Genomic DNA, 26,769 nt, shown 5'->3' with positions numbered 1-26,769 from the left:
GGGAGCCTGGTGCATCGCTGAAGACGATAATTGAGGCTTTGATAAAATAGACCCAGTACATTTGCTGGTTAAATGGAATGTGATCCTATATCTAGTGTTTTTTTTTAAATTAATTATTCTTGATGCTTACATTATACATATACGAGGGTTATTTGGAAAGTAAGGAACGGTCGGTCGCGAAATGGAAACCACAGTGAAAATCCGATGAAGCTTTGCACAGGTCTGTTGGGCAGTGTCTCTAGTATGCCCATCGATCGCATTACGTCGTTCTTTTTACTTCTGAGCACACAGGGAGCACATGAAGATACCTAGAACAATAGTGTCTCCCGCCATGTACGAGGGCCTGGTGAGAAATTTCGCCTGAAGCTATGCAGCCAACATTACATTTTCTTCTTCAAGACAACTCTCAGCTGCATTCAGCAGGGGCAATGATGATGCTCCTGCATTGTTTACAATTGGAAATGTTTGATTACCCACAATACACGCCATAATTGTCTCCCTCTGAGTTTTATCTCAGCTCACATGAATCACTGGCTATCAAGACAACATTTTGGCACAGACAACGAGTTGTAGGCCAACGTAGAGAATTGGCGGAAAGCACTGGAGGCTGCCTTCTATAACGAGGGTATTGGAAAGTTGCTACAACGCTACGACAAACATCTAAGTCGGATCGGCGACTGTGGTGATAAGTACCTGGAAGTTGTAGCTAACTGTTGCAAATCAAACAGTTTTTATTCTCACTGTGGTTTCCATTCTGCGACCTGTCGTTCCTTACTTTCCAAATAGCCCTCGTACATCCCACGACATCACATAATTAGTGGGTTCTTAATTGTTTCATTATTGTTAGCAGCTAATTTTCAAGGTTTACAGGTGAGCTACAGCAGTGTTACAGTGGGAAATTTGTTTACTATTAATAGTACTCTCCTTATTCTAATAGTGTACTTAGTGACTAAACCTCTACAATGCCTGCAGCGTCAAAGGTGTGCCTGTCAAGTGTATAAACAGCGGCCTTGCCCACCGACCTAATCCCGATGTGCGTGCCCCTGACACTAGGCAGGCCAAAGATAACTTGAATATCGCTGTGGTTCCTATTTTTTGTTTTCTAGTTCTAAGTCCTACTTACTAAGAATCTAATCTACGTCAGTTCCAGTGCTCGTCTTGATTCAGTATTGTTGCACCCCACTACTCTAGTCCTGCATGTGGCGGATTCCACTTGTAATGGTAGTCGAACTATCCAAGCACAGGCGGCACGGGATTCAGGTACTGGGACACATTTGGTTATTTGTTACTACTCACGATTGTACCTCAAATATTCCGCTAGAACTTTTCGTGATACCTCGTTTGCTAGGTTGTTGAGTGTATGAAATATATTGTCTCGTCTCAGCAGTGTTTACGTGTCGTTGTTTGGTAGTTCAAGTCGTAGTGCGGCTGCTACATCGTTGTAAAGGGGGCAGTCGTAAACAACATGGTCAGGAGTATCCTCCAGTGCACTACAGTCATACGAAGGCGTAGCCCTCCTCCCAAACCGACATAGATATGTCGGATAGTGCCCATGACCAGTGAGAAAATGGAACAGTCCCCATGTTGGCTCAAAGCATTTCATACCTAACCGTTCTTTCAGGTCTGGTAGAAGTTGGAATGTTCTTCGGCCAGTGTCATCGGCTTCCCATGACTCGTGCCACAGCTCTTGACCTTGTCTCCTAATCGCACTCTTATTCCCAGCCCGAACACCCATAATGTCCCCTGTTCTCCCGACTTCCCCCTTCTTGGCTCAGAACCATGCTGCATGCTCTCTGATTTTAATGTCAAGAGGACAGAGCCCCATTATTACCTACAGGGCCCCACCTGGAGATGTCCTGTAGGCCCCCACTGACCTTAATATCATGTGCCTTTGCATCCTCCTCATTGTCATGGTGGGCACCACCCTCGTGAGCCTGTGCGCCCAGACTCCCGAGCTGTAACCCACTATTGATTTTAATATGCTGTTAAGGTATAATTTTGTTAAATGAGGCAGAAGATGGAATCTTTTATGACCAATGGAAATGAGGTTATTGAGTACTTCTAGGGCTCTTTGGGTTACAATTTCCATGTGCTTTACAAAGTTCCATCTTTTATCAATGATGACTCCCAAGCAGTGCGCCTTTCGTCGCCAAAGAACTGGCGAGCCCTCAGTTCTTACTGATGGGTTCCTTACAAGTTGTTCTTTTAGTAAGAGATATGCTGGCTCATTTGGTGAAATTGTCATTTTTGTATTTCGGCAACATAGTTGTAGTTTTTCCGTAGCCCTTTCTATCTTGAGCTCAACATCTTCGCGGCTACGGCCGCCACCCAACAGGAGGAGGTCATCCGCATAGGCTATCACCTCTAGCTCCTCTTTGCTCTGCTGTAGGCTACCCAACAAGGATTCCATGTGGATGTCCCAGAACAGGGGGCCCAACACAGAACCCTGGGGGCATCCCTTTGTTATCATTTTTCCAACTTTCCCGCTAGGGGATGATAGCCAGACCTCCCGATCCTCGCAATAGCTCCTCAGACAGCCATATAGCGGCCTTGGACACTCTTTCTCCCGTAAACAGGAGAAGAACGAAGGCCACCACAGGTGGTCAAAGGCGCCACTGATGTCCACCATGATGCCAACTATGTACTTGTACGGGGCTGAGTCACGGACCTCGGCCGCCAGGACGACTGCGTCAGTCGCCGACCGCTCAGGCCTAAAACCGAACTGCCTGACACTCATCCCGCACAGCACTCGATGAGCAGCCAGTGTGTCGGTCAAACATTTCTCCAGTAATTTTCCAAAAAGGTCTAATAAACAAATCGGTCTGTATGATTTGGTTTCGACAGGGTCTTTTTCTGGTCCTTTTTTTTATAATTACCACATTTGCAACTTTCCAGATTTTCGGAAATTTTTGCTGCCTGAGGTACTCAATAAATAGTTGGGTGAGTGGTGTTACTAGCTGAGGGGCTAAGAATTGCACTAGTTTCGCCCAGGGGCTTTCCCTCTCTTTAACGATTTTATAAAGGTGGGAATTTAAGGAGATGGGACATGGATAAACTAATGAAACCAGAGGTTGTACAGAGTTTCAGGGAGAGCGTAAGGGAACAAATGGCAGGAATGGGGGATGGATATACAGTAGAAGAAGAATGGGTAGCTTTGAGGGATGAAGTAGTGAAGGCAGCAGAGGATCAAGTAGGTAAAAAGACGAGGACTAGTAGAAATCCTTGGGTAACAGAAGAAATATTGAATTTAATTGATGAAAGGAGAAAATATAAAAATGCAGTAAATGAAGCAGGCAAAAAGAAATACAAACGTCTCAAAAATGAGATCGACAGGAAGTGCAAAATGGCTAAGCAGGGATGGCTAGAGGATAAATGTAAGGATGTAGAGGCTTATCTCACTAGGGGTAAGATAGATACTGCCTACAGAAAAATTAAAGAGACCTTTGGAGAAAGGAGAACCACTTGTATGAATATCAAGAGCTCAGTTGGAAACCCAGTTCTAAACAAAGAAGGGAAAGCAGAAAGGTGGAAGGAGTATATAGAGGGTTTATACAACGGCGATGTACTTGAGGACAATATTATGGAAATGGAAGAGGATGTAGATGAAGATGAAATGGGAGATAAGATACTGCGTGAAGAGTTTGACAGAGCACTGAAAGACCTGAGTCGAAACAAGGCCCCGGGAGTAGACAACATTCCATTAGAACTACTGACGGCTTTGGGAGAGCCAGTCCTGACAAAACTCTACCATCTGGTGAGCAAGATGTATGAGACAGGCGAAATACCCACAGACTTCAAGAAGAATATAATAATTCCAATCCCAAAGAAAGCAGGTGTTGACAGATGTGAAAATGACCGAACTATCAGTTTAATTAGTCACAGCTGCTAAATACTAACGCGAATTCTTTACAGACGAATGGAAAAACTAGTAGAAGCTGACCTTGGGGAAGAACAGTTTGGATTCCGTAGAAATATTGGAACACGTGAGGCAATACGGACCCTACGGCTTATCTTAGAAGCTAGATTAAGGAAAGGCAAACCTACGTTTCTAGCATTTGTGGACTTAGAGGAAGCTTTTGACATAGTTGACTGGAATACTCTCTTTCAATTTCTGAAGGTTGCAGGGGTAAAATATAGGGAGCGAAAGGCTATTTACAATTTGTATAGAAACCAAATGGCAGTTATAAGAGTTGAGGGGCATGAAAGGGAAGCAGTGGTTGGGAAGGGAGTGAGACAGGGTTGTAGCCTCTCCCCGATGTTATTCAATGTGTATATTGAGCAAGCAGTGAAGGAAACAAAAGAAAAATTCGGAGTAGGTATTAAAATCCATGGAGAAGAAGTAAAAACTTTGAGGTTCGCCGATGACATTGTAATTCTGTCAGAGACAGCAAAGGACCTAGAAGAGCAGTTGAACGGAATGGATAGTGTCTTGAAGGGAGGATACAAGATGAACATCAACAAAAGCAAAACGAGAATAATGGAATGTAGTCGAATTAATTCGGGTGATGTTGAGGGTATTAGATTAGGAAATGAGACACTTAAAGTAGTAAAGGAGTTTTGCTATTTGGGGAGCAAAATAACTGATGATGGTCGAAGTAGAGAGGATATAAAATGTAGACTGGCAAAGGGAAGGAAATCGTTTCTGAAGAAGAGAAATTTGTTAACATCGAGTATAGGTTTAAATGTGAGGAAGTCGTTTCTGAAAGTATTTGTATGGAGTGTAGCCATGTATGGCAGTGAAACATGGACGATAAGTAGTCTAGACATGAAGAGAATAGAAGCTTTCGAAATGTGGTGCTACAGAAGAATGCTGAAGATTAGATGGTTAGATCACATTACTAATGAGGAGGTGTTGAATAGTATTGGGGAGAAGAGAAGTTTGTGGCACAACTTGACTAGAAGAAGGGATCGGTTGGTAGGACATGTTCTGAGGCATCAAGGGATCACCAATTTAGTATTGGAGGGCAGCGTTGGGGGTAAAAATCGTAGAGGGAGACCAAGAGATGAATACACCAAGCAGATTCAGAAGGATGTAGGTTGCAGTAGGTACTGGGAGATGAAGAAGCTTGCACAGGATAGAGTAGCATGGAGAGCTGCATCAAACCAGTCTCAGGACTGAAGACCACAACAACAACAACGATTTTATTTGGGCAGCCACCTCCTCTTCAGAGAAGGGGTGTACTGCCTTGTCGTTGGTGTATCTAACCATGTCGTCATTTCTCATTTGACGCTGGCCCTCGGTTTCGTCATCTGCACTGTCGTCAGGCAGCAGGGACCAAAGGAGGACCTCGCCACTTTCCTGTCAGGATTCCATCATCCTGTCCCCATGCCTAATTGTAGATATCATCATTGGAGAGCCGATCTTTTCTCCTACCAGTTTGTAGGGTACTCCCCATGGGTCTACAGCTAATTGGTTTATTACACAGCTTTCCCAGCGTAGTACCCTAACTGCCTGAAGTTCATTTTGGAATATGTCCTTTGCTCTCCTGCACTGCTGCAACCATCGTTGCCTTTCCAACCAGACACACTGCGCTGGTAGTGCCGTCTTAGTCTTCTGACAGACTGACGCATACGCTCTAGTTCGGCTGACCATGGTGACGGAGAGGCCGCCATGGCCTTCCTCCTAGTTGGTACGGCAAGACTTGGGATATGGAATGTTTTTAATGTTTTGGAAGACAAATGGCGACTTGTAAGTAGTCATAAAAAAGGTGCAGTTTCGATCTGTTAAAACGTGCGTAATACCGGCCTTTAAATCATTTTCTTGGAAGAAAAACTCCTGGCTATATTTTTTTTCTTTCCCTGCGAGTTATGTGGCTGGGCGAGGAGGCGGTGCAGGGGGGGAGCGGAATGGATAATCATTCTAAACGATATGGGCCACAGGCCACAAATGGAGAAATGCTGTTTCCTAAGCAACTTCGACGAAGGGCAGATTCAAATGGGCAGACGCGTGGGAAGGGGCATCTCGGAAACGGCAGAGCTGGTCGTCTGTTCACGTGCTGCGGTCCGAACGTCTTTGAAAACCGGTTAAGGACGGTGAAACACGAGTAGATGAGAAGGTGTTCGACGTCTGTGCCTTTTCACAGAACGCGGAGATTTGGAGGGTTGTACGCTCTGTAAAGCAGGATAGGCGGTGATCTGTGCCTGACCTGACGACAGAGTACGATGATGGTGCAGACAAAAGTCTTTTGTTTATCATCCGGTTCCGCAGCCAACAACCCCTGCACGTCCCTCTATTGCTCCAACGAAGTCATCAATTACGGTTGTAGTTGGCACTGAATTATCGAGATTCGACCTTGGATCAATGGAAAAGTGTCGCCTGGCTGGATGAGTCACGTTTATTCTTACACCACGTCGATGGTTGTGTCTGGATATGCCGTCATCCAGGTGAATGGCTGTTCGGAAAATGCACCGTGCCATGGATGATGACAGTGGGCAGTGTTATAGTGTTATGCTATGAGGGACGTTCACTTAGGCATCCATTCGATCTATGGCAGTAATCGAAGGCACCACGGATGGCTGTGTGCTTCGTGCACATTATTGTCGATACCCTGTATCCCGTCATTCTTGATGTCTTCCCCGATTGCAATGGTACATACCTCCGAAAACCATGGCTGTGCGCTTTGTGAACATTATTGTCGATAGTCTGCAACGCTTCATTCTTGATGTCTTCTCCGACTGCAATGGCACATACCTCCGAAAACATACCAAGGACGTACTGAATCCATGTCACACAGAATCGCTGCTACATTACATTCCAAAGGTGCTCACAGCGTTTGGTTCATCAATGCATTGCACAATACTGTCTCAAAATTTAACAGGAAATATATTTCCTTACATTAGTGGTAATACATTTTTAGTTGGGCAGGGAAATTTTCGCCTTATACGAGTGGAGCATGTACATAATAGTCAGCGCAGTAATGTAGCTAAATAGTGTGAAGCCCTGTTCGAATACCAGTTTAATTATGTAATGGAAGTTTCTGCTGTGGACTCGATACTGAAATGTTTTCTAATAATTATTCAGTTTGTTTCCATTTTTGGAAAATACTTTGCGCTCCTACTGTTTCAGGCTCATAGCGATTTTCACCGCTTTCCATAAAAATTAACACGTATTAGTTTACTTACGAACGGTAATCATTAAGTCTTAACTATCACCTCAGAAAGATAGAGTTAGGTAATTAATTTTTTTATCACTTGTGAAGCCATCGTACAACTGTCTGATGAATCGGTACTGAAAGTATGACACCACCAGTGTCCAGATGTGTGATATTTTTAGCACAACATGGTTATGGACTACATTATGCGATTATAAAATACTATAAAACAAGGAAATCAGTCAATTAGCAATACTACACCTATTGACAACCATATAAAATATTTCTATTGTCCTTTAGTATAACATACCTTAGAGGCTCTATGACATTAACACAGTCAAAAGGAAACAGCAGCAGCAGACATCCACGGTCAAAGATGAAACTCTTCTGAGAACATCTCATGTTGATGTGTTATACACGCAAGACACAGGTGTAAGCTAAAGGCCGCCGCTTTCACCTATCAAAGACAGTAGTTTCATGCAACGCATATGTCACAGCCCCCAACGATATTACTATCATAAACCTATGAACATTATCTATCAAGTTGTAGTACATTCTATACACCGAAACTGCAACTACGTTGCAACGTGAACACCCGTGTAACATGGCCAGCAGAAAACATAAAACCTAATGACACTAATTCGAATAAGTTGGTGGCTGCTTTCCAAGGAGACCACCGCTGAAGTGGGCCCAGATATGCCTCTTGGACACTTCTGTCTTCTCATTTAATACGCTGACTCATTCCTTTCTTAAGAGCAAAAAATGTTTACTTCTTCTAAATTTGATAATAATTACCCCTGATTCTCAAAATGCAGTACCCTTATATTGTTCATGATGTTACCCGACTTTAAAGTTAAGTTAGAAGAGAATAGCAACAAAAAGAGAATGGCCCATCAGCGGTGGCGAAGCACCGCAAGAGTGAACAGCAGTCTTGTAGCAAAGTACTATCTTTGGTAGGTGAAAGCGGCGGCCTTCAGCTTACACTTGTGCCTTGAGAGTATAACACACCAACACGAAATGTTCCAGGAAGGGTTTTAAGTTTCACAATACATGTTTGCTGCTAGGTTATTACTTTTGACTGTCGCTAATAACGTAGAAGCTTTAGACGTGTCGTAATATAGTACGAAAAAAATATTTTTGTTTAGTCGTCAGTACGTGGAGTATAGCGATTTGTTGATTGTTTTCCTTGTTTTATAGCATTCGAAAATGGGATAACGTAGTGCCGAAACATATTGTGTTAAGAATATCACACATTTGGCAATGGTGGCGTACCGTTCTCAGACTGATGTTTCCAGCTGTATGCCTGCAGTCCTGCTACGCACTGGAATCCGCTCACCACTTTACCATAGCACCCCTCTAGGGGAAGCAAACCAAAACAAAATGTCGCAGTCCCCTGATAAAGTGGAGTATCGTCTGCTGATACTATTTATGTATTTGAGACGAACAACGATGCAACGATCAAGTGTGAGCTGGTGGAAGTTTAAGGCAACAAGCCACCGTAATACTACACAATGGTTGGCTGGTCACACAAGTCTAACTGACGAAGAAGCAAATGGCAGGCAGTATCCCTCTGAAGTGAGAATTGCAAGACAAGAGAATGCTCCGCTGCTCCAGTAGCGGTTTATCACAGTCGAGACCATAGCAGAAAAGTGAAAATAATTCACGGACTAGTGTTCAAAATCTTGCACGTACTGAACATGACAAATGCCATTGAACGCTTGGTTCCGCGATTCCTCACACCTATACATCTACAGCTACATCATACCTGCAGGCCACTTAACCGTGTGAGGCGGAGGTACTTGTGGTGCCACTAACCTACACCCTAACCCCTTTCTTGTTCCACTCGCTAATGGCGCGTGGAAAGAACGATTGCCGGTAAGCCTCTGTATTTGCTCTAATTTCTCGAATTTTCTCGTCATGGTCGTATTGTAAGATGTATAATGGAGAAACTAATACGTTGTTAGACTCTTCTCAGAAAGTGCTCTCTCGAAATTTTAATAGTAAATCTCTCTATGATTCACAACGCCTCTGTTGTAACGCCTGCCACTGGAGTTTGTTGACTGTCTCTGCAACGCCCGCCCGGATAGCCGTGCGGTCTAACGCATGGCTTTCCGGATGGGGAAGGAGCGCCTGGTCCCCGGCACGAATCCGCCCGGTGGACATGTGTCGAGGTCCGATGAACAGGCCAGTCTGTGGATGGTTTTTAGGCGGTATTCCATCTGCCACAGCGAATGCGGGCTGGTTCCCCTTATTCCGCCTCAGCTACACTATGTCGGCGATTGCTTCGCAGACAAGTTCTCCACGTACGCGTACACCACCGTTACTCTACGACGCAAACATAGGGGTGACACTCGTCAACTCGTCGGGTGTGAGACGTTCTCTGGATGGGGGGGGGGGGGGGGGGGTCCACCGGGTGTCGAACCGCACAATAACCATGAAAGAGTGGTTCGGTGTGGGGCGGCGGAGGGGTGAAGTGGACTGCCGTAGGCGTCGTGGGGTAGTGGACCACTGCTGCTACGACGGGGCCGGAGCCTCTCCGTCGTTTCTAGGCCCCCGGTTAACATACAATACAATACAATCTCTACAATGCTCTCGCACCTACTAAACGATCCCGTGACGAAATACGAAGGTCTCCGTTCGATCTGGTTTATTTCTCCTATCAGTCTTACCTGGAAAGGGTCCCAGATTGTTGAACAGTACTCAAAAATTGTTGAACAAGCGGCTTGTTTGCTGCTTCCTTCGTGACTGAGCTATATTTTCTTAAGATTCTTCCTATGAATCTCAGTCTGGCGTCTGCTTTTCCTACTGTTTGTCTTATGTGGTCGGACCATTTAATGTCGTTCTGGATCGTTACTCCCGGATATTTTACAGTCCATGCTGTTTCCAGCAATTTGTCATCAATGACGAAGTTGTGCTGTAGTGGGTTTCTCTTCCAATTTACGAGCAATATGTTAGATTTATTTACGTTCAGGATCAATTGCCAAAGCCTGCACCATTCATCAATCCTCTACAGATCATTCTGCAAACCGACACCGTCTTCTGGCGTTGGCTTATAGACAACCAGCATCATCTGCGAACAGCCTTAAAGAGTTTCCGATGCTTTCTGCTAGATAATTTATATACACTGTAAACAGTAATGGTCCTACATGCAGGGAAGTGTTCAATGCAGTCGCATATCTGGCCCGATACTCGATTAGCTTGTATTTTTTCACTGAACTAAAGTGCAGGACGATGTCAAATGCGTTCCTGAAGTCAAGGAACACTGCGTCAGGCTGAGTGTCGTTTCCCACAGCGCTGTGGATGTCATAGAGCAACAGAGAGAAAGTTGAGTTTCGCAAGATCTCTGTTTGCAGAAACCATGTTGATTTTTATAGAGGAGATTTTCGTTCTCCAAAAACGTCGATATTCTTGAGCATAAAACACATTCCAAAATCCTACAATAGGTTGACTTCAACGATATCGGCGTATGCTTACGCGCATCTTACAAAAAGTTCGCCGAACCGAAGCAACAGCAGAAATATTGCAAGTGTGTCAGGCCTATCCAGATGACTTCTTTGGTCGCCTAATCACCATTAATGAGCGCTGGTTGCACCGCTATGAGTCCGACGGAAAGCAACAAAGCCAGCAGGGGAAACGTGTGGATTCACTATTGTGAAAAAAGAGAAGGCCCAACCATCGTCGGACAGTGCGAGATTGAGTTTTTTCGCACTACAGTCGTTTAGGGCTAACAGATCATGCCCGTAACAAGTAAGCCATCACAGGAAAATACTACCTGAAATCTCCTGATGAGGTTTTGGTAGGCTCTCAAGACGATGATTTGCAGAAAGCTGTCCAAAGGGAATATTTTGCCGCTCTACGACGACGCCCCAGCTCATCGTGCACAGGACAGTCACACATGCTGCTTCTTTGGGCTATTAAATTTCGCCTAACCCCCTGTAATTTCCTGACATGCCACCCAACGATTTCTTCCTCTTTCTTCGGATGAATAATGCATTACGCGGCAGGCAGTTCCAGAAAGAGGACGAGGTGATTTTCATTAATGATGTCTACAATGTCTGTGACTATAGAGTGTCTGTAACTTCATAACATCACAGCTGTAATCGTCAGTGACAGTGTCTGTTCCTTCAGATATGCATCATAGTCTGAAGGACGTTCTAATGTGAACATAGAGACGCTGTATAAACACAGACATTGTTACCATCAGTAATGTATCCATGCTTCGACGGCCTAAAATGCCCATAAAATATCGGTCTGTCGCTGGGCGGCGATCAAGAAATGTGCGAGCGTAAGCCCTGTGGACTAGGCGACATAAGAAAGTTTGGGTCGGTCCTGGAAAACTGCTCAGGTAACCGAAGTAGTTAGGATTACGGCTCGCGATAAGTGGAAATCCTGCTCTGAGTCCCATACTGGCACAAATTTTCATCTGTCACAAACAACTGACGTCAATCACGAATCGCAAAATTGATGAGTAGCTCCAGGAACACTCTTCACAGTTTCGTAAGAGGTCATTTCCGAGACATAACTTTTCCAGAATACTCAAAAACAGACTTCTATTAGCAAAATCCCCGCCAACTCATCGGTCGTTCGAGAAAATCTGTCGCATTGAAGGGTAAGTATGTAAAGAGGAGCGAACACCATCACCATGTTTCGCGGTTAGAAGTCCACCATTTTTCGAGGAACTTACTGAGACATGACGACGACCCTTGATAAATTTGAGAGGAGGGGGAGTTTGCTATTCTTAGCAGCTGATGTTCTTGTCCCCATATACATGGGCCAGTCAAATGTAAACGAGGAAAAAAGAAAGGAAATTGTTTGTTATGTCAACAGCAATCGTCTTAACTGTTAATACGTTTACGTCCTGTGGGGCAGGACGGCCAGTGCCTTCATGGAAAAATGTTTGCAGTAGCCTATGGAACCGTGATTGTATACAGGCGTGCACCTCTTGGTCCGAAGCATATCAACGGTCACAAGTGTCTTTCTTCAGGGATCCTAAATTAAGGAAATCGCATGGTGAGAGAACAGGACTGTGAGACACCAACATGTTGGCGGAAGATTTTATGTGTACTATGGAGCGACAGAAGAACCAATATATGCATTATGGAAGAACTTTTCATCACAAGAAGTGTATCTTCCCGTGTCAGCGGAAGATACTTCCAGTTCCTTGGCCACATTTTGAGAAGAGAAGAGGATAATTTAGGAAATACCATCTTGCAAAGCAAAATCGAATGCAGAATACCACTAGAAAGATCAGTAAGTAGATGGTTGGATCAAATGAAGAAGATTATCACCATACCTCCTCACACTAAACACTGAAGAGCCAAAGAAACTGATATAGGCATGCGTTTTCAAAAACAGAGAAATGTAATCATGCAGAATACGGCGCTGCGGTCGGCAACGCCTATGTAAAACAACAAGCCTCTGGCACAGTTGCTAGATCGGTTACTGCTGCTAAATGGCGGGTTATCAATATTTAAGTGAGTTTGGACGTGGTGTTATAGTCGGCGTACGAGCGATGTTACACAGCATCTCCGAGGTAGCGATGAAGTGGGGATTTTCCCTTAGAAGCATTTCACCAGTGTAACCGTGAATATCAAGAATCCGGTATAACATAACATCTCCGACATCACTGTGGCCGTAGAAACGGGACCAACGACGACTGAAGAGAATCGTTCAACGTGACAGAAGTGCAACGTTTCCGTAAATTGATACAGATTTCAGTGCTGAGCGATCAACAAATGTCAGTGTGCGAACCATTCAACGAAACATCGTCGATATTAGCTTTCTGAGCAGAAGGCCCACTCGTTCACCCTTGGTAACTGCACGACGCGAAGCTTTGCACCTCGCCTTGACTCATCAACACCGACATTGGACTCTTGATGACTGTAAACATGTTGCCTGGTCGGACGAGTCTCGTTTCGAATCGTATTGACGGATTGACGTACATCGTTATGGAGACAACCTCATGAATCCATGGACCTTGTATGTCAGCAAGGAGGAGGCTCTATAATGGCGTGGGGCGTGTGCAGTTGAAATAATATGGGAACCCTGATACTTCTAGATACGACTCTGACAGGTGACACGTACGTAAGCATCCTGTCTGATCACATGCATCCATTCATGTCTGTTGTGCATTCCGACGGACTTGGGCAACTCCAACAGGACAATGCAACACCCCACACGTCCAGAATTGCTGCAGAGTAGCTCCAGGAACACTCTTCACAGTTTTAACTCTTCCGCTGGCTACCAAACTCCCCAGTACTGAGCATATCTGGGATGCCTTGCTACGTGCTATTCAGAAGACATCTCCACCCCCTCGTACTCCTTCTGATTTATGGACAACCCTGGACGATTCATGGTGTCAGTGCCCTCCAGCACTACTTCAGACATTAGTCGAGTCCATGCCAAGTCGTGTTGCGGCACTTGTGCGTGCTCGCGGGGGTACTACACGATGTTAGGCAGGTGCACCAGTTTTTTTGGCTCTTCAGTGTATAAAGAAGAGCTGTAGGTCGCTGTGGATGGAGAAAATTAGTCCAAGATTCAGTTAGTAAAGAAATGAATGAAGGAATGAGGCCGGCCGGTGTGGCCGTGGGGTTCTAGGCGCTTCAGTCCGGAACCGTGTGACCGCTACGGTCGCAGGTTCGAATCCTGCCTCGGGCATGGACGTGTGTGATGTCCTTAGGTTAGGTAGGTATAAGTAGTTCTAAGTCCTAGGGGACTGATGACCACAGATGTTAAGTCCCATAGTGCTCATCGCCGTTTGAACCATTTTTGAAGGAATGAGGTCACGACACTCAGCAATGAGTTAACCGTCTAAAGATGATGAGTGAGCTACGTATTTTAAATAGTAGGAGACTGATAGGCCACATGCCACTTAGGCACACGGTGGAAATCCAGGTGCAAATTATGAATTCAGTAATCAACAACCAAAATAAATCAGAGCATAAGGTGGAGGTTCTCAAAATGGTGAAGGGCAAAGGAAAATCCATTGTTTTTCTTATAAAGGCAGTGAAGAAGAATTCCAACACATTTTGAATTTTGAGTTAATAATAAACAAAGGTAAGACTAAAACAATGAATAGCAGCGGAAAGAGGATATCGACTTATTAAACATTGTAACTGACTACCAGTGCAGAAGAAGTGACCAGTTGGTGTTGTCTAGGAAGATAGGTTACGTATAACGGCTGCAGCAAAGCATCAGCAATAGCAACATTATATTGGCGACGGAAGCGTTCTATAGATAACGAAAGCTTGTGTTTTCGACCACTCATATTCATTTCAGGTATTTCTGAAACAAACGGGTGGAATACAGCGCAGTAAATAGTAGCACTAGAGAAACAGAGAACACGGTATTGGGGGCCCATGGAAAGTGATGAGGTTAGAAAGATTCCGGAGTTCTCGTGCACTGCTTATTATTTTCCTGTACAGGGTATCACACAACTTTAGACGGTAGAGAATCCTAAACTAACTGCTTCGCGATAAGGAACTATTGGTAGGAAAGGAATGTTTCATGGTGCACTGAACAATGCTTGGGACACACGTGTTTTGCGAGCTGTCTGTTTCGGCGTTGCGGCCGCTACTTGGAAAAGCAGCCCACAATCGTTGGTAGTGTATCTTCAGTATCATTTACCATACTCTGCATTCAATGATGTGGCCGAGGTAGTCTAGCGGCACATTTCCTCGAAGGGAAAAAAAAAAAAAAAGCCAGACCGACGAGCCCACTACTCTCCACCTCCTACTGCCGCCCCGGGGTGAAGAAAGGCTGCGCTCTGCCTGCAGTGAGGACAACAGCCTGGTCACCGATTGTTCGCCACAGACTTTACCTTACTTTACAGTACATGATAGGATGTCGTAGATGGAGAATTATTTACTACAGAAACTTGCAGACATGCATTTAACATATGGCGCAGAAAGATACAGCTACCGAAAAACCGTACTCATGTACGTAGAAACGTTTCGAAATACGGATCAGAATAATAGAATAAGAAGATATCGCCATATACAGAAACCTGCAAGAAATTACATCATTAAACCCACAAGGAGCTGGCCGATGGTCTCATCAGTGGACACTCCGCATACTAGAATCTAAAGAGGTTGTGTTATGCTGTATCGTGTCAAGCGGAAGACGATACATGACCAAGCAGTCGTCAAATTACCTGCGAAATGCATACTTCGTAGAATATAGTGCGGAGGATAAGAGATATTGGTCGAGCAATTATTACACCCCTATCATAATCAAAAATGGTTCAAATGGCTCTGAGCACTACGGGACTTAACATCTGAGAACTACTTAAACCTAACTAACCGAAGGACATCACACACATCCATGCCCGAGGCAGGATTCGAACCGGCGACCGTAACGGTCGCCAGGTTCCAGACTGAAGCGCCTAGAACCACTCGGCCACTGCGGCCAGCCTATCGTAATCAACGCGTGCAAATAGTATCAATCATTTTAGTACACAGATTCTGTTCTGAGAGTTTATTATGTTCTGCTGCTTGCATTAAGGTTGATGGCCATCACACTGAAAAGTTTTGTGAAATAACGTTACTGCTTGAAGTGAAAGTGTTGTCGTCAGAAAAAAGCTATGTATTTGCGACGTAGTGTTTGGATGTCCTGCCATTTAAAAGTTTTGGCTCTCACGTTTGGTACCCACTATATTAAGCTCCCATTTGCTGGAGATGAGCTGAACGCTTTTTTGTATATTTCTGTCGATATTAAAAAGTTTCCCTTCAGTATGTATACGAAGAATTATCCTTTTAGACACAGTTCTAAGAGCCTAACTGCTTGTCTCATCACATTCTGATATGTCACGCCGAACGTAACACACGACACTGCATACTACTTCCCTTGAAGATGAAAGAAATTGCTGACATTGTTCTTTTTAGGAAGTTTCGTGCCCAGTCGATTTATGGTGAAAGTATTGGAGTAATGATACTGTATCACTCATTCTACTTTCATAATCGCTTACGGAAATGTGTCAATGGTACTGCAGCGCATCTGTACAATTCACTTTTAAAATCCATTCCTAAAAATTAGAGGAGTGTTTTCGATAGTTATTGTGCATCTTTATTGGAGAGTGTCCAAAATTTCTGTTGCTCCAATCTGCTTTTGAAATACAGTTCCCAATAATTGTTCTTTATTTCTCTATGTATGTTCTATATTGCTTCTCGTTTCATACTGACATGGAACGTACATACTCGTAGGGCGTAAAAGGATTTTGTGAGCTTATCTGTCATAAACAAAGCCAAATTTCCAGTAACCTATCAACGGATCAATGGACAAAACGATCTCCGACACAATGTTCCAGATATTTATTTTGCTCATTTTGTATTCTAAAGAGATTTCATTAGGATGCGCGAGCGTAACTGTAGTTGGGAGAGTGTCATGCGGCACTTCGCACGTAAAGGAGAGCATAGAGGTCACATGGCGCCGTACATGGTCCTGTAGCACGTGTCAGCTGGGTGGTTACATGCTGAGGGCGCATTGTACTGTTTTACTAACTAATAACAACGACACTGTTCTAATGAAACACTTTCGATTCCAAGTTTGTGATTGATTGGGAGGTTTGCCTGTCATTCAAGGAAGGCATTGCCAACTCTTAGGTAACAAAATCACTTATTTCATACACTATCACATTAATGTGAGCGCCCATCAGGTTCTGGTGGGTACCGAGAGGGATGTGAAGCCATGATTACTCCAATGCTGTGGACGGCTGCTCTAGGTTTTTCGGCTGAGGATCCATTGCGCGAACAGCCCTAAGAGATACTCCCACAGATAATCCATTTTCTGAATCTGGGGAGTCTGGTGATCAGGGAGTACGGTAAACTCATACTGGCGTTCTGCGAAACTCACCCGTGCACTATGAGCTGTATGTCAAGTTGCAATGTCCCGCTTGTAGATGCCATCATGCAGAGGAGAGCGAGCTCCATGTAGGGGTGGACACCGCAGCAAGGATAGATAAATACTTGCGTTGATACATTGCTCTTTCCAGGATGACTAGATCACCCAGGGAATGCCACGAAAACATTCCCCAGACCATAACGCTTCTGGTTGCAGGCTGTTTGATTTCAGACGTTTCACGGCGTGCACGTCAAAGGCCATATGTTCAATGGAGCGTAAAACGTAATTCATCTGAAAAAGAAGGCCACATGTCGCCATTCAACGGACGTCCAGTTGCTGTACTGGCGTCCTAATTCCAGCCTTCGTCGCCGATGAACAGCAGTCAGCACCGGTGCATGGACCAGGCGCCTGCTGCGGAAGCCCGTAAACAACAACGTTCATTGGACGCTCTTTGAGGAAACCCTGTTGACAGGCCCTTGGTTCATCTGGCGGTCAGCTGCTCAACAATTGCACGTCTTTTCACCTGTACATGTCTCCACGGTCATCGTTCACCCGAGATGTCAATGACTTGTGGTGCATCACAGTTGTCACGGCATCGATTTTGGATACCGCCATTTTGCCATGCACAGTATACTTCAACCATGGCGGCTGCGAACAGTTTGCAAACTTAGCTATTTCGGAAATGCTTCCTCCATTGGTCCGAAAGCCAATGATCACGCCTTTTTGGACGTATGATAAATCTATCCGTTTTCGCAATAGGACAACGATAGCACTCTTTTCCGCGTACCCCGGACACGCTTTATATACCCTCCACGTCTAGTGCATCACCTTCCGTTGTGCGTGGTTATTGCACTTTGGCCTCAAACAAAGGTAGTGGTCACATTAATGTGACTTGACCGTGTGGCAATACTGTAGATAAAAAGAAGGACCAGTACAAGACTTTCGGCTGCTTGATGGGTCTCAGGATTCACTTTTTGAGAAGATTCCGTTTCCCTGAAAATGTGCACAGCTTGAATACCAGTATAATGGGCGAATATTGCTGGTCAGTTAACCGTGACTTACAAAATGCAGTTCATTGGAGAGAAAGCTACACTGGATGCTTTAACGAGGAAAGGAAAGAAATTTAAGCGAATGGACGCATAATCCTATCCTATGCAATAAAAATGTGTTTTCATGGCTGTTCTTCAATAATCTCTTTGTTCACATTGAAAAATTGAATAATTGGAAGATAAGTTCAAAATACCGAGTATGGTCTACAATCGAACCAGCGGGTTTTTAGGTACTGGAAGATGATGACGTCCTCGTGAACAGTGCTCTAGTTAAAGCTATTAGACCAGGAGACACACAACTCATCGCATATTTGTATGTCAATACAGCAAATAGATGTATTTGTGTTCGGTCCTCTCCGAACATTCAATTATATGTGTCCTCCATTTTACCATAGATTACATGTTGATAGTAGCCTATCGTTTTAAGTATATTATAAAATATCTCCTGGACTGTCAAATCAATTCAGACTTATTTGTTACGGCATCCCGTATGTAACGCCAAATGTGAAAACATACATCCGTCTAAACTTCGACTGTTATTTGAATCTATCACTATAGAGTTAAATAAAGCTAGTCCTAGTCGTATTTTTTGTCAGAATTCTTGAAAAAAGCTACGTTTGTTTCAAAGGATAAGGGCCGACAATAGGACGAGACTACTCGTTACCAGGTCTGAACAAATAAATTTAAAAATCCGAAATAGAGAAGAAAAAGAAACCCAAATGAAAGATTATGAGGAACGAGAAGGAAGACAGTTCTTCAGGGAATTCACTACTGCAAAAACCATTATTTAGAATAAGTGACATGGGTCTATCTGTGGGAAAAAGGAACCCTGATGACAAAGATGCAGCCTTCGTTTCCTACGGAGGACATTTTTCAGATGACGCTAAGGCTGAGCTGTGGACAATGCGCATCACGTGCAATCTGTAGGCACATTCTCCTGGAACGAAAACAAGTATACAGAATTTTGTAAATAAACTGAAGAAAAATTAAGTACGTTTCTATGTTCAACTTTAATCAAGATCGAACTGCATACTGCATAACATTCTTTTGAAATAATGCAGTATTGAAGAAATAAAATGATATTACTTCAGATACTTTTTCTTTCCTTTTACAAAGCTTTTTAGCATGCAGTCGAAATTTAGACAATGAAATGAAAACGTCAGTTATTTTAGTTCCAAAACTAGAATTTGAAAAATAGTTGCTTAGTTATTTCACGTAACCACATATGATTGCAATACAGTTGGTTGAGCATATTAAAACGGTTTCAAAATTTTGTTATTAATATAAATGAGCTACTGACGAAAAAAAGTGTTGTTCGAAATGTCGACCTTTACCATTTTTCATTAAAATTAGACTTCTTTTGGATATTTTGCAGTATACGGCGAGGTCACCATCAGCAAAATTGAAGGTGATAGAAAACACATATGTACATCTACATCCATCGCGCAAACGACAGTGAAGCTCATGGTAGATGTTACGTCCTGTTTTATCAGTCATCAGGGCTTCTTCCCCTCCAGTTGACGTATGATTGCGAGAAGAATGATTGCTTAAATACGTCTGTGCGTGATGTAATTAGTGTAATTATGTCTGCACCTTCCTTACGGGAGGATACGGAGGGGGATGAATAGTTTCTCTAAATTTTGGTGCTCTAGAAATTTTGTAAGTACACTTTCGCTTGATATTTTGCGCTCATATTCAAGCGTCTGCCACATGAGATTTTTCAACATTCCACACTCTCCGGTTAGTCAAACAGATTTGCAGCCACTTGTGTGACCCTTCTTCGTGTAATTCAATGTGCCTTGGTAGTGCTTTATGGTATCGACCCCTCGCATCTGAGAAATATTGTAAAATAGGTTGCACGATTGATTAGTAAGCAACATTATTGCTATACTGATTGCAAATCCCCAGTATTCTAGGAATAAAATAAAGCTTGACATCTGCCTTACCTACAACTGAGCTTACAAGATCGTTACATTTCATATCCCTACAAAGTGTTACAGCCACATACTTGTATGAATTTGCCGATTCCATCTGCGATTCTTTGATACTGTAGCCAGAGGATACTACATTTCTTCGTTTTGTGAAGTGCAGAATTTTACAATTTTGAACATTTGAATCAGGTTGCCAATCTTTGCACCACTTTGAAATTTTATTAATATCTGACTGCACCTATTTTCAGACAGTATTTTATTATAAATAACTACATAATTTGCAAAAATTCTGAGTTTACTGTTAATATTGTCTGCAAGTTCATTAATGTGCAACGTAAACATCAAGGTGCTAACACACTTCCCTGGGGTACACCCAAACGCAATTCTACATTTATCGATTGGTCTATATCCAAGATAACTTGCTGCGTCCTCCCTATCGAAAAATCCTCAATCCAGTCACAGATTCCGCTTCATACCCCGTACGACCGTACTTTCGGTCTGGAGATGGAGTCGGACCTAACAAAACCATGAGCTTTAGCAAAGAAATATTACCTAAAAATGTTGGTCACGAAGCTAGTAAGACTCTGAAGCTTCCGTACAAACTTAATTATGTGCACAGACAGTCCATCCATCCAACCAGTCGAGATTATCGACAATTTTTACCTGCTATTGATAAGACGTCGACCCTGGAGATTCCAATACTTTCTAGAATGTTTTAATTTGAAGATTGAAGTAACACAACAAATGACAAAATAAATATTTTTTCGTGTAATATAATTACAAATTAGCAATTTTCCGGCGTTTTTTCCCTTTAGTTGTACGGCCAAATCTTTATTCTTCCAAAATTTCATGATTCTACATGGAGGGAAGTGCGCTGTAGGCTGTAATGAGTGAGTCTGTGAGTATCAAAATAGGTGACATCTTTTGATTGCATTAACTTAGAAGTTTGTAGTTATTACACCAAGGGTGGTGACTTGATATCTCCATCCATTTCTGAGAAAAAGGGATCTTAATATATTTCCAAATGTCGTGGTTGTAGACCAACGGGAAGTACCCTATGGATTGTGATGAGTGGGTTTGCGAGTATCAAACAATATGGAATAAATTGCCGTAACTTTTGACTGCATTGACTTAGAAGCTAACGTTTATTATACCGCCAAAGGACCATAGCTCTTAATATGTGCATAAATTTCAGCTCGATACATATACCCGTTCCTGACGAGAAAACGGGCTTAATAAATGGACAGATAGAAAGACTGATAACAAATAACAAATTTTTTGTGTGGTGTAGTTACAGATTTGATTGCATTAACTTAGAAGTTTGCAGTTATTACACCAAGGGTGGTGACTTGATATCTCCATCCATTTCTGAGAAAAAGGGATCTTAATATATTTCCAAATGTCGTGGTTGTAGACCAACGGGAAGTACCCTATGGATTGTGATGAGTGGGTTTGCGAGTATCAAACAATATGGAATAAATTGCCGTAACTTTTGACTGCATTGACTTAGAAGCTAACGTTTATTATACCGCCAAGGGACCATAGCTCTTAATATGTGCATAAATTTCAGCTCGATACATATACCCGTTCCTGACAAGAAAACGGGTTTAATAAATGGACAGATAGAAAGACTGATAACAAATAACAAATTTTTTGTGTGGTGTAGTTACAGATTAAGAGTTTTCGGATATTTTTCTTGGTTGTATTGTGAAGCCTGCTTCTGGAAAAGTGTTCAAATGTGTTTGAAATCTTATGGGACTTAACTGCTAAGGTCATCAGTCCCTAAGCTTCCACACTACTTAACCTAAATTATCCTAAGGACAAACACACACACACCCATGCGCGAGGGAGGACTCGAACCTCCGCCGGGAACAGCTGCACAGTCCATGCCTGCAGCGCCCAGACCGCTCGGCTAATCCCGCGCGGCTGTTTCTTGACAAATTTCATGATTCTAGTGAACGGGAAGTAGCCTATAGGTTTTGATGAATAAGTTTACGAGTATCGAAATACGTTAAATAAAATGAGATTATCTTTTGATTTCATTGACTTGGAAGTTTAATTACTTTACGTAGTCAAGGTACCGTAGACCATAATATCTGACTTTGCAAATTTCAACTTGATACGTCAACCTGTTCTTGAGAAAAATGGTACTGAACAGTCCAACGGACAGACCGACAACAAGCTGTTTCTGTAAGAGTTCCGTTTTTACCGGCTGAGGAACAGAACCTTAAAAAGTAATAAAAACGTATTATTTAGTTTATCTGTGTTACCTACAATAAGTCTGACATTAGAATAAATACCAACCGATTAGCCTATGTATACTTATAACTTCATTGGTGCTACTACACTTCAATGGGTCACACACTGCCCGTAGACTGCTCTCGCTACGGACAGCAACATAGTGCTCAGTGTCAGCAGAGACTGTTGGATGGAGGGTGAAGGTGTGGGCATCGTGAGAAGCTACGCCTCCAGTAAGTTGGTGTTCTTTTGTCCAGTTACCTGCCGTCCCGACGGCTGGTGGCTGCGCGGCTGTGTGTAGAGACGAGAAAGTGCAGAGTCTGTCTGAAGCGGCGGCGGAGGCACAGCAGAGGCGAGGCTGCGGGGGCGGCGGTCAACGGCGGTCTGAGCCTCCGGGACGGCGGCCGCGGCGAAGCCCCCGCCGCCGGGGAAGCCCCGGGCCGCCGCCCCCGCCCCGCCGCCCCCGCCGTCGCCGCACAAACACGGCTTCACTGTGGCGCACAACCTACTGATGGGTCAAGGCGGATCTCGGTCGAAGCTAGCCTACATATCGCTCGCTAAAACCCGATAGCGCGGTTTCAGAACTTTGTGTAAATCGTTCATTTGTGCTGATATGGAAAGGCCGGCAAGTGCGTATCACATCCGAGGATCATTCAATAAATAATGCGCACAGTTTTTCTAAACATATTTATTTTTAAGAGCTAGAATTTGGTGACAATATTAGTCAACATTTCTTCCACATGCACTATTTTTCTACGTAGTACTGACAATATTATCAACATTTCTTCTACATGTACTATTCTTCTACGTAGTCTTCTACGTAGTCTCCTTCTATTGCCCTTACGGCAACGTTGCCTAAGAGCGTGTATTCCCCATTCATGGAAACTTTCCTCCTGTGCTCGTAGCCATGTTTACATTGCACAAATTACCTCATCATCTTCATAGTGTATCGGTCATGGTGACTACTTAAGTGGCCCAACCAGATGGAAGTGCGACACGTCTGGATGAGGCAGTGATGTCCAGCCCAATTTGGCGATGGGCTCCTGGCTTCTGAGACTTGTGTGTAGGTGTGCATTGTCACGTTGGAAAAAGATTTCTTGTGGATAATCGTCAGAAAGAACACGTCTGAAATACACTACTCGCCATTAAAAATGCTACACGAAGAAGAAATGCAGATGATAAACGGGTATACATTGAGCAAATATATTTACTAGAACTGACATATGATTACATTTTCACGCAATTTGGGAGCATAGATCATGAGAAATCAGTACCCAGAACAACCACCTCTGGCCGTAATAACGGCCTTGATACGCCTGGGCATTGAGTCAAACAGAGCTTGGATGGCTTTTACATGTACAGCCACCCATGCAGCTTCAACACGATACCACCGTTCATTAAGAGTAGTGAATGGCATATTGTGACGAGCAAGTTGCTCGGCCACCATTGACCAGACGTTTTCAGTTGGTGAGAGATCTGGAGAATGTGCTGACCAGGGCAGCAGTCGAACATTTTCTATATCCAGAAAGGCCCGTACAGTACCTGCAACATGCGGCCGTGCATTATCCTGCTGAAACCTAGGTTTTCGCAGGGATCGAATGAAGGGTATAGCCACGGGTCGTAACACATCTGAGGTGTAACGTCCACTGTTCCAAGTGCCGTCATTGCGAACAAGAGGTGACCTAGACGTGTAACCAATGGCACCCCATACCATCAAGCCAGGTGATACGCCAGTACGGCGATGACGAATACACGCTTCCAATGTGCGTTCACCTCGATGTTGCCAAACACGGATGCGACCATCATTATGCTGTAAACAGAACCTGGATTCATCTGAAAAAATGACGTTTTACTATTCGAGCACCCAGGTTCGTCGTTGAGTACACCATCGCAGGCGCTCCTGTCTGTAATACAGCGTCTAGGGTAACAACAGCCATGGTCTCCGAACTGATAGTCCATGCTGCTACAAACGTCGTCGAACTGTTCGTGCAGATGGTTATTGTCTTGCAAACGTTCCCATCTGTTGACTAAGGGAACGAGACGTGGCTGCACGATCCGGTACAGCCATGCGGATAAGATGCCTGTCATCTCGACTGCTAGTGATACGAGGCCGTTGGGATCCAGCACGGCGTTCCGTATTACCGTCCTGAACCCATCGATTCCATATTCTGCTAACAGTCATTGGATCTCGACCAACGCGAGCAGCAATGTCGCGATACGATAAACCACAATCGCGATAGGCTACAATCCGACCTTTATCAAAGTCGAAAACGTGATGGTACACATTTCTCCTCCTTTCACGAGGCATCACAACAACGTTTCACCAGGCAACACAGGTCAACTGCTGTTTGTGTATGAGAAATCGGTTGGAAACTTTCCTCATGTCAGCACGTTGTAGGTGTCGCCACCGGCGCCAACATTGTGTGAATGCTCTGAAAAGCTAATCATTTGCATATCACAGCATCTTCTTCCTGTCGCTTAAATTTCGCGTCTGTAGCACGTCATCTTCGTGGTGTAGCAATTTTAATGGCCAGTAGTGTAGTTCTTGAATTAGTTCAGAGTCTTCCCATTTGTCTCTGAATTAATGACTGAACGTTTTGGCAGCTCACTGACGAGAATGATACTATCACTATCCCAAAAGACTGTTACCCTGACTTTGCCAGTAGAGGGAAATACCTTGTATTTTTCCTTTCTGGGTAATTCCGGGTAGTGCCACTTCATTGATGGCTTTTCTCTTTTTGGCTCAAAGTGATGCATCCTTTTTATTTTAATAAAAAGTAATCCAGATCGCAATAAACATTCATATTTAATTCTGGTTACCAGTTTATGTCTTGAAGACCGTAGTCAGACCAAGACTTTGAAATTTACAGGGCTCGGCATCTAAAACTGTTCGTGAAAATACCTGGAAAACTGCAAATCGAATTAAAAAAGATTGTATTAAAAGTTGTTTGTCTCAGAGGGGAACATCCAGTAACACCAAGCCGACCCCCGTCCCCAGATCAAGGGAGAGAGAGAGAAAGAGAGAGAGACTGTGTGTGTGTGTGTTTGGAGTTCACGGGCGCTCATCAGAGTTGTTATCAGCGTCCTTAGAAATGTTAAAGGAATCGAATGTGGATTAAAGGGCTGAAGATGTTGTCACACCATGAGGAGCAAATCTACGAAATGACACTAACTGACTCACTCCCCCCTCTCTCGCGTTGACACACACGGTCACTCCATCTCACACGACGTAAAACAAGGAGAAAAGGATGAAAAATGGTAAACATTAGGGTGGGAGGGTGATCCGGATTATCAGGGGAAAAATACGTTACTTCTGAATTTAGCTTTTATTTTGTTGCGTGATGGATGGCGTAGTAACCGAAAAAAGTCAAAGTGACTTAAAAACCGTTGAAAAGCGATAATATTTCAAGAAATATACGTCATATTTAGGATCACTGAAGATTCGAACGGTAGTTGTTATGAAATCTTTAGTGGAAAAACGGTTTTTATAGCAAACAAACTTGATTCCCCAGAATATAACACACTACTTTGTCGACATTATTGCGTAATTCATTTCATAGTTCCTGGGTAACGTTCAAACTAGTTTCAATTCATTGACAAACAAACTATTAAATTGTTCCAGCTGCTTTCCATTTCAGCGACATCTTCCTTTTGAACCTCCTACGTTCGTAGTCGTATATTTCTTGAGATATTATCATTTTTGGTGATTTTTAAGTAATTTTGATATTTGTCGATTACTGTGTCATCTATCACACTACGAAAAAAAATTGAAATACAAAAGCTAAATATCTTTTCACGAAGTATTCCAACACGCGATAAGAATGTGGTTTCCTGTTGAAGATTTCAAAGTTGACTCTGTCCAGCCCCCCCCCCCCTCCCTCCACCACCACCGGGGTGAGGCAGGGGGTCGAATATGACGTCACTGGCTATCCGCCTTTGAGACAAACAACTTTTTTTAGTCCGATTTGTAGATTTCCAGATTTTCCAAAAACAATATTAAATGCCTCAACCTATACAACATTTACAATGGTCAAGAATGACAACCATAAGATCTAACATAAAAGCAACGTGAGTTACAGTGTAGAAAGATGGTTACCCAGATGCTGTGAGGAGCTAGCGCACGGCGCCGCTTTGCTGTACCAACTGGCAGTCTGCCCGTCGTGTACTGGTGACTAGCTAATAAATGCTAGGCGTCATAAAATGGAACCTTCACCCACTGATCTTCATATGTCATTAATAAAAACGACGAAACCTTCGAACCGCTAGTGTATAAACAGAAGATACTCATATTGTATACGAAAACGTAATTTAAAATTGCTTACGCTCTACTAATAAATTTAAAAAGTTTAAAAAGCCTATATCAGCAGCCAGAATACTGAAAAATGCCCTCTGTCGTCTATTTTACTGAGCTGTTAGGTTGTTTATAAGTTACCATGATAACCTGCCATGTACAAATTATATTGCACAGGAGGCCGATGCCCGCCACGGATATACAACTTAGCTTCTACTGCCGTCTGTGGTGCAGTTTCTCCCGTTAGGAGGCCACTAAAGCGAATATTTGGCGTTATGTAGTGTCTAGTCACAACCGTCTGATCATTCCATCTAAGATCATTTCGAATAGTC

General features: G+C 43.5%; 1 protein-coding gene across 3 annotated transcripts in view; it reads right to left on the bottom strand.

Moving 5' to 3' along the window:
• The window catches only part of LOC126237274 (neither inactivation nor afterpotential protein C), a 383,219-nt gene extending 360,684 nt beyond the window's left edge, over positions 1 to 22,535 (bottom strand). For all 3 annotated transcript variants that reach the window (XM_049947204.1, XM_049947206.1, XM_049947205.1), the window contains exon 1: positions 22,408 to 22,535. The gene's annotated coding sequence lies outside the window, so the exon portion shown is untranslated. The remainder of the gene's footprint in view (positions 1 to 22,407) is intronic.
• Positions 22,536 to 26,769: the final 4,234 nt, after the last annotated feature.

The sequence above is a fragment of the Schistocerca nitens genome, chromosome 2, assembly GCF_023898315.1.
Source record: "Schistocerca nitens isolate TAMUIC-IGC-003100 chromosome 2, iqSchNite1.1, whole genome shotgun sequence".
Taxonomy (NCBI): Eukaryota; Metazoa; Arthropoda; class Insecta; order Orthoptera; family Acrididae; genus Schistocerca; species Schistocerca nitens.
Note: the sequence above shows the minus strand (reverse complement) of the source record. Positions and strands in the feature narration are given on the sequence as shown.